This window comes from Esox lucius, chromosome 3, assembly GCF_011004845.1.
Source record: "Esox lucius isolate fEsoLuc1 chromosome 3, fEsoLuc1.pri, whole genome shotgun sequence".
NCBI classification, from domain to species: Eukaryota; Metazoa; Chordata; class Actinopteri; order Esociformes; family Esocidae; genus Esox; species Esox lucius.
The window spans coordinates 814,942-824,615 of NC_047571.1; the positions used below are offsets into that span (position 1 = coordinate 814,942).

A 9,674-nucleotide genomic window follows, 5' to 3' on the forward strand; every position below is an offset into this window, starting at 1 on the left:
GCTTCCTCAATGGAAGACGTGTCAGCGGGATTGAGGAGATCCTCGAAGTACTCCTTCCACCGCCCGACGACATCCTCAGTTGAGGTCAACAGCTGCCCACCTCTACTGTAAACAGCGTTGGTAGGGCACTGTTTCCCTCTCCTGAGGCGCCGGATGGTTTGCCAGAATCTCTTCGAGGCCAGCCGATAGTCCTTCTCCATGGCCTCACCGAACTCCTCCCAGGCCCGAGTTTTTGCCTCCACAACCACCCGGGCTGCAGTCCGCTTGGCCTGTCGGTACCCGTCAGCTGCCTCAGGAGTCCCACAAGCCAACCAGGCCTGATAGGACTCCTTCTTCAGCTTGATGGCATCCCTTACTTCCGGTGTCCACCTCTGGGTTCGGGGATTGCCGCCTCGACAGGCACCGGGAGACCTTACGTGCCACAGCTCCGAGCGGCCGCTTCGGACAATGGCGGTGGAGACATGGTCCACTCGGACTCAATATCTCCAACCTCCCTCAGGATCCAGTCGAAACTCTGCCGGAGGGTGGGAGTTAAAGATCTCTCTGACAGGAGACTCGGCCAGACGTTCCCAGCAGACCCTTACAATACGCTTGGGCCTGCCGAGTCTGTCCAGCTTCCTCCCCCGCCATCGGATCCAACTCACCACCAGGTGGTGATCAGTTGACAGCTCCGCCCCTCTCTTCACCCGAGTGTCCAAGACATACGGCCGCAGGTCAGATGAGACGACAACAAAGTCGATCATCGACCTGCGGCCTAGGGTGTCCTGGTTGCCACGTGCACTGATGGACACCCTTATGCTTGAACATGGTGTTCGTTATGGACAAACTGTGACTAGCACAGAAGTCCAATAATTGAACACCACTCGGGTTCAGATCCGGGGGGGCCGTTCCTCCCCAATCACGCCCCTCCAGGTGTCACTGTCGTTGCCCACGTGGGCGTTGAAGTCCCCCAGTAGAACGATAGAGTCCCCAGTCGGAGCACTTTCCAGCACCCCTCCCAGAGACTCCAAGAAGGTCGGGTACTCTGCACTGCCGTTTGGCCCGTAGGCACAAACAACAGTGAGAGACCTATCCCCGACCCGTAGGCGCAGGGAAACGACCCTCTCGTTCACCGGGGGTAAACTCCAACACATGGCGGCAGAGCTGGGGAGCTATAAGCAAACCCACACCAGCCCGCCGCCCTCTCACCATGGGCAACTCCAGAGTGGTGAAGAGTCCATCCTCTCTCAAGGAGTGTGGTTCCAGAGCCCAAGCCGTGTGTAGAGGTGATCCCGATTACCTCTAATCGGAACCTCTCAACCTCACGCACCAACTCAGGCTCCTTCCCCGCCAGCGAGGTGACATTCCACGTCCCTAGAGCCAGTTTCCGTGTCCAGAGATCGGGTTGTCTAGGCCCCTGCCTTCGACTGCCGCCCGATCCTCTTCGCACCGGCCCCTTATGGTCCCTCCTGTGGGTGGTGAGCCCACGGGAGGGCGGCCCCACGTCGCCCGTTCGGGCTGAGCCCGGCCGGGCCCCATGGGGGAAGGCCCGGCCACCAGGCGCTCGCATACGAGCCCCAACCCCGGGCCTGGCTCCAGGGTGGGGCCCCGGCTGCGCCATACCGGGCGACGTCACGGTACTCAAAATGTTTTTCTTCATTAAGGGGGTTTTGAACCGCTCTTAGTCTGACCCGTCGCCTAAGACCTGTTTGCCTTGGGAGACCCTACCAGGGGCATATAGACCCAGACAACATAGCTCCTAGGGTCACTCGGGTACTCAAACCCCTCCACCACGTTAAGGTGGCAGTAGGGCTTTCATAATTACCATTTCGATGTCAACTATATTTGGTCTATATTGTTCAAGCATCTGAAGAAAAACACGATTGAATTCTTCTCCTCCTTCCATTTCCGGGTTGGGTAGTGAGGCGGCCACGTCTTTAAGGTCGGCAGCCGACCATGGCCGGTAGACTAAAATAGTTGGGGGCGCATGTTCTTCACCTCCCACGGATGGATTAGCAACTTCTACCATCGGGAAATGACCTTCAGGCTTCCCAGACGACGTAACGCTCCTGGTCCTCCCAAGCAATTGGGATGTCGCACCAACGTCGGCCGCGAGTGAAGGATAAATCTTCCGGACAGTAGTGGGACTATCTCGCGACATCTTCGGCGAGCATATGACAGGGGTCGGCCAGACGGAGGGCAATCCAGATCAACATCCACCCTAGTAAGAGGAGCCAGAACACATTGATCAGTAGTCCTTACACTACTCTGCCTAAATCTTTTATCAGACTCTTCTTTCCACATACCATAAGCTTTCCAATCTACTTTCCGTCTCCCCTTCAGTATTTTCTTAATGTTCCCCTGCTCGTATTCCTCCAACTTCTCTTTCAACCCATGCAACTGTCTTTGGCTAAAGCTGCCATTCTTTGGAAAACCCAAAAACTCCCAGAGATGCAATTGTTCACATGTCCAAACACCATACTTATCTTTCATTACCTCTGCCGGCCCAACGTAACTACGAGGGAAGTTCAATGGTTTACTGCCTCACTTACCCATGTTCAGAAAACCTGGCAAAAGAAAACCCAATGTGTGCTCTAACACATATACTTGCGTCCTAACGCAAAAAGGAGCCCTAACCCCTAGTATACTCGCGCCCTAACGCAAAAAGGAGCCCTAACCCCTAGTATACTCGTGCCCTAACGCAAAAAGGAGCCTGTAGATGTATTGATTGTATAAGTTAGTGAACTGTTGTAAGCTGTTGTAACCAATGAAGCAAAATATTAATTGTTTGTAATATGAGCTGAAACTGAAGGTGCAAGTAGGAGAATAGGAAACCCTGTTCAAGCGGTTGCCGGGGAGAGAAAGATTTAGTATGTCTGTTTTGTGAGAAACAGGTCACAGGTTAGAGGCGCACACACATAGTCGGACAGACAACACAGAAACCACAAGGGGGGCAAGGGGGTACTTGCAGTTATCCTATAAGGAATAGAACTGGGATTGGGCCAATGGCACACACTTTGTAAGTTAACGCCTCTATCCTTTTGGGCGTAGTAGAAGTATAAAAATGATGTTTTGACTGTTGATCCTTAGACATTGTGCGGCGACACTTGTCTCCAAAAGCTTTTGTAATAAACGGAATATACGGTATGGTAATTGACTTGACTCCTGGTGTTTTATTCTCCTTTCCAACAAACCAACTCGGGGAAGTGTTAGACTTCAACAAGCCTTAACCCCTAGTATACTCGCGCCCTAACGCAAAAAGAAGGAGCCCTAACCCCTAGTATACTCGTGCCCTAACGCAATTAACGTGTCCTAACACATGTTAATAGACCCGTCGGCCCGTAAGTGAGATAATATAACTGCAGATTTTAACTATAACCGCGGTCTAACCGCTAACCGTATTGCGTTCTTACCTCCAAATTCAATTTCCGCAGGAAACCTGTACTGATCAGACACGAGTCTCAGCTCCAGTCAGGTACTCTCTCTCAACCCCTCAAAGGATAGCCTATTAGGAGGATAATAGAGTCTCAGAGGTTATTCTCTGGCCGTGCACGGTAACCTGTTGTGGAAAAAAAACTTGAACCGATCAGGATTAGGATCCCGGACGTGCCCCCAAAATGTGAAGGCAATTTCTAAAGTACAAAACAGTTCTATGAAAATGGTAGGTAAGACAGGAGAAATCAATTGCACAATAAACGGTTTTAATATACTTGCAAGGAGAGAGTACGCAGGTTACAAAGTAACAGTGAATAGTCTCTAAATAAAAACAGGCAATCGACAGTATTTAAGGACAGGAGAGGGGTGTGACAAATCCTGCACATTCCAGCTCAACAGGACACATTCCCTTTGTTCCATTATAACCTAAACATCACACAAAGGACAGCTCTCCTTCCTCCCATAAATACCTTCTTCAATTCTAAGAGTTCCAACCGACCGAACAGACAATAGATGCCCTGATGAGTTATACAGATAAGGAGATAAAGAGTAACCCTTTCATCAGCTGATACCAGTCAATGATACCCCCTTGGCAAATACCAGATCCCCCACATTCCTCTACCTATCTAAACAATGGGACTCAGTCCTTCAATCAGTGAGAATACATTGTATAAAGAAATTTCCCTGACAACATGCAGTCACAATTTTAAATACTATATGTATATAAGCAGAAAATGTATGCATGTATAAAGAAAATATATGTACGTGAGAGAAGAATGTATGTGTGTGAGAGAGAAAGTTTATTGGAAACGGAAGGCAGAACATTTCTCGCGCTGTGATTGGCTGAGAAACTCGAGCAGGGTCAAGTTCAGGTCACGATCATCATGGACGGAGATGAGACAATCTCTTTGCAGCAAGCCATTGGAGTTTTAAAAACTATTTAAACATCCTCTGATACTATTTCTTCCATTGAGCAGCAAAGGACATGCTCATCTGCATCTAACATTGTTCACAGCATGGCAGAAAGTGAAATGAGACACCTTTTCAGATCAGGGGGCAACTCACATGCCAGTGCTACAGGCCGAGCAGCTCACGCTACACAAGACCAAACTGGAGGATCACGACAGTCTTTGCAATATCAAACGCAGCAGCACTTTGGCAATTGGGGCTCTCGTCTGAGGAAAAGGTAAGAATAAATAAGCTCTATTTTTGTGGTGCTGATTTGTATAACTGATTTGATTGTATATTGGTAAGTGACCGCGCTTTTCCCCCCACCTGTCTAGCCTTAACCTCTCGCAATTGTGGCCAATCTCATGCCTTCACTGCACTGAGATATTGTAAGGCTTCAATCATGCTCTTTGTCACATTAAGTTTATGTCCTGGCTTCCTCAGATGTAAATATATCAATTAAGTTACTGTAATGAAAAGAAGGAACAACAGCCATTGCGCGGACCGGGTTGAAGTTAGTTTTAGGTTGGATATTATATGTTGGATATGTTTTTCTTAAGATTTAATTTCAGTTTAGTAACTATAAACATTTTGTGGAACTATACAAATATTTTCTATGTTTACACTGTTCAATCTAAGACCAGAAATTGACTAAATTGGCTTCTTTGTTGGAGTAACATAGTTTATAATTGGGTGGGGATACTGGTACTTCTACTGGTATCTCTCAGAAATATAAAGACAAATCTTGATTTTTCCCAGGTACTGGATGATGATCCTTTCAAGGATGATAGCAGCGATAGCAACAATTTGAGTTCAACTCACCAACTGCGGTCCTCATCTCTAACGCAACAGGAACTCACTCTCAAACTGAGAAATACATGCAAAAGACTTGTTTAGCTTGGTCCTAACCTGGATTTTAGGGGCCCACCTACACAATGATGCTATTCAAACTCATCCTGTTTTCTTCTCAAGTGCAGTTTCTCATTTTGGGAGTAAGTAGCAATGAAAATGACATTAGAATTTTTTTTAACAATATATTGGAATGTGTTGAAAATATACAAAGAGGAGTTACAGATGTCTTTGTTCATGAGAGGCTGTGGAGAACTTTGTGATCATGTTCAAACCTTATCTGGATTAATGTCCCTCTCAAGATTTGTTGAACCTTCAAGAAATAGAGAAACAATCAATACATTGGAGTCTTTACATGGATATCTTAATTTTTTGGTGAGTGCTCATGAAAGCAGGCAAAGAACCAGGTATGAGAACAGGTATGCCCTTTTGCCTCCCCCTGTGATGACTGGGCTTCAAGGAAGGCCTCAATTCAGCGTTTCACAAGATCAAATCTCTCATCTAGTATCCCTTGGAGTGAACTGGCAAAGCATTGCAACATGCTTAGGAGTAAGCTGTCAGACTCTCTACAGGCATAGACAGCTGCTTGGTGTTCAGCCACTGACATATGCAACACTGTCAAATGACCACCTGAACAGAGTTGTCGCTGAAATTCTTCAGTCAACCACAAATGCAGGTGAACGATAAGTTCGGGGAGCTTGAGGTCACTTGGGTTACGCATTCAAAGGTGGCGTGTTAGACAGAGTCTGCAAGAAATTGAGCCCATTGGGCGATCCCTCAGAAGACGCCATGCAATTCGCAGACAGTGTTCCAACTCCCAATGAATTATGGTGAGTAAATTCCCAACAGAAAAACTTAATGTAAATCAACAATCAAAAAGTTAGTCACCCAGAATTTTGATATTTTCTCCATGTTTCAGGGAAATTCAAAAAAAACCTCTGAGGAAAATATGTTGTACCTCCAAAGCTATATTTAGTATATATGTTTTTTAAATCCAGGACCAAATATTAGGTGTGACTTTATGAAAACCTCTACACATAATACCAATTTGGTTAACTGGCAGACAACATTTTTTATAAATGAAACTCTTTGTTTAGGTCAGATTTTTTATTTTTTCTGATATGGTTTTACCTTCATTGAACTCTGACAATCTGAACTGTACTTAATATGAAATGGTAAGCACCTTCTTTAAAACATGATGAAACAAATGTGTATTTTGCACACAAAATAAACCACCCAAATTGTGGAATGATGAGACACCAAATATATGCGTGTCAGGAACTGTTTTGTGATTACTTCAGTGCTGCTTCATGTATCTATCCACAGTATCTGTGTGTGAGCTAGACCTTACAACAAAATACTGAGAAGAAGGCCTCTCTGCATGCATATTAAGCCATGCCAAAACCATGGGTATTGCCCAATGCAAAGTCTATGTTTTCCTTAAAGTCTTTGTAAGAAGTGTGCAGTGGTAACTTCAGACAATTGATGCATGTGTTTGCAATTGGTAGTTTAGAGGTAGTTCCTGCATCATGCTCCTGGTGAAGAAATTCAATTGAAGGCTGTGGAGAGAAGCCAATTGGTGGAACAATATTGGCTCCAGTGGTAAAGGTGAGAATCGTCCCTAGCTTCTGTGTTTCTTCTTGCTCTACATAAAGAAATACATCAGATATTAGATTAAAACACTACACACCTCACTACTCTAAAGTGATACACAATGGTAAGATACAGTGCGATTCCAATTTCAAATAAGTAGTTCTTTCAGTTTATTTAAACATTACAATAACCTTCTGCATATGTTAGGTAGTCTCTCCAGAAATGAACAACAACTTCTTCAGAATGCCTTTTAATGCTGCCAGCTGGAGAAAGGCGGGTGGGGAAGAGGCTTTCAACCAGGTCAGCTGTGAGGGTTGTAGGAGACCAGCATAGAAGGGGGCGGAAACTCTCCGGATGAACTTTGATTTTGTCCAGCACACCAAGTGTTCTCAGTCCATCCCTAAATCTGAGTAAACATCAACAGTTACTTTGAAAGGATTTTGATTGGTGACAGAATTTTTATGCACAGTTTGTTTTTACATATTCACGTGTAGGTGCTGAATTAATCAAAGAAAAAAATAGAATGAGAAATAGAAGAATTCAAACCCAGAGTAGTTAGTAGTTTTTACAGAGGTAAACCTGCTGAGGCAGCAGTAGCCTAAATCATTAAGTCATAAACGCATAAGAACTCATGGTTAATATCACAGTAAGCTCTCTACAGACATACGTTATCAACAAACATCTTATCCTGTCAAGAAAAAGGTACAGTGTGTAGTATTGGTTTACGTTGGTGTCATCTAAAGGTAAAATTCTAGATTGCAAGCTCCCTCCCATTCTAAAAATGTACAGAAGCTACGATGTCCTTCAATGACACAAAGCTAGTTACTTACTAACGATGGCATCATCCTCCACTGCCAAGTCTTTCCACAACATCAAGTGATGAGGTGAAGATGTATTTAGAATTTCTTCGTCTTCCAATGGGTGCATGCATTTGCGGCAGGCACCCACTATATACAAAAACGCGTAAGGCGGTTAAGTTTGTCCGTTCTGTTAGTCCGTAGTGTGTGTGATAGATATAAAAGGCTCATTCTTAATGCAATAAAAACAACTTATATTTTCAAGATATTAGAAGCTAATTAAAACATTTATGAATATTATATTCCATTTTCACTAAGTCTGTTCTGAAAAACACCAATACCTTTTACACATGTTTATCCATGATTAAAAAAAATAATAATTAAAAAAAAGAAAGATGAATGTACAGAAATAGTGTGGCATGGATCATATGTCCCTCGTTTAAAACCTTTGATGGCTCCATCCAAGACCCACTAATCACTAATGTAGAAACAGACAGACATACAAAAATGTACCCTTTTGATTTTGTCACGTAGGTCACTATCTGCAACATCTGCTAATACTGGCTTTGCCAATTCTGGGCTGTCAACAAGGCAAGAGAAGAGGGTTGGGGACAAAAAGCCTGCGGGAGGTCCACTGTGTACAAGGCTTACTGCGATGGCCCTGCCTGCATTGAAGTACCGGTCCTCTCTCATGGCTACAGAAAAAAAGCATGGACAGTGCGTACAGTGTGTACAAAGTTAGGTGTACCTGTATCATCACACAAAATAATGTTAAACTTATCTGGGGTTCAGCACCTAAATGATGAGATCACAATCAATACATACCAGTACTGTCAAAGGACAAGTTCATTTTGCCTTCTTCTCCCTCAAACATTTGAGATCTGGGCAAAGCTTCCATAAGCAGTGTTAGAAATTCCCTTTTTGGTCCACCCAAGTCCACAGCCTCTTCAGGTACTCCCATATCATCAGAAAATCTGACAGAAATAGTGTGGTATGGATCATATGTCGCTCGTTTAAAACCTCTGATGGCTCCATCCAAGACTGTTGATCGGTTAATGTTAAACTTGCATCTCTTCTGTTGGGTTATTTTTGTTGCAAGATATCTCTTGCTGGCATCCAACATCCTGTGGTCCTAGAAACAAAATCAATTAAATAAGTTACATTATACAATGTAGTTTTAGGAATGTATCATGTGTATTGTTCATTGACAAATTTAAACTTCTGTAAAATTGTCAGGTATGTTAGCAAGTATCAATAATAGTACAACATGAAAAGGTTCTAAATCTTAAAACTTTTACATAAGTACTAACCTTTCACTATGCAAGCTTGCTAGTATAGCCTGGTTCAGTTCCTCCTCATCAGAGGAAAGATCAGACAGTACAGACATTACTGAAAGGTAGTTATCATAGTTTGTTGCTTGATGGTGTGTTGAGGTAGAGGGTAACTCAGAGGAATGACTTGCTGAAGTGCTACTTTGGGTGAACTTGTACTGTTTGGCCAAGTCAGGACCAGGGTTGGATCAACTGAAGTTGTTCCTCCAAATGGTAAGGTAGAAGGCTGACTGTAGGAAGGACATACTGGTAGTTGATTAGAAGAACCGCTTGCTGAAATGGTGGTGTTAGGTGAGATTTGGTAGGACAAGGCTGGAGTATGAATGGAGAACACTTCACATCCAAATGATGAGGCAAAAGACTGAACTGCAGAAGTATTGTTTGATGGGGAGGCAGTTGTCGGACTGGTCAAACTGTCTGAAGATGCATAAGAGTGTCTAGCTTGCATTAGAGATGAGGACCACAGTTGGCGATTGGAACACGAATTGTTGTCATCGCTGCTATCATCCTTGAAAGGATCATCATCCAGTACCTGGGAAAAATCAAGATTTGTCTTTATATTTCCGAGAGTTACCATCCATCTATTAGACATCTCCCAAAGTACCAGTATCACCTCCCAATTATAAACTATGTAACTCTAACAAAGAAGAAGCCAATTTAGTTAATTTCTGGTCTTAGAATGAAAATTGTAAACATTCAAAATATTTGTATAGTTCCACAAAATGTTTGTAGTTACTAAACT

At 44.0% G+C, this 9,674-nt stretch overlaps 1 long non-coding RNA gene across 1 annotated transcript; it reads right to left on the reverse strand.

Annotated features, from left to right (window-relative positions):
• Positions 1–8,121: 8,121 nt before the first annotated feature.
• LOC109615368 lies at positions 8,122–9,408 on the reverse strand. The gene is made up of 3 exons (XR_004575634.1): positions 8,912–9,408; positions 8,427–8,733; positions 8,122–8,296 (listed from the first exon to the last, which is right to left on the reverse strand). It is a non-coding gene; the product is annotated as an uncharacterized LOC109615368 (long non-coding RNA).
• Positions 9,409–9,674: the final 266 nt, after the last annotated feature.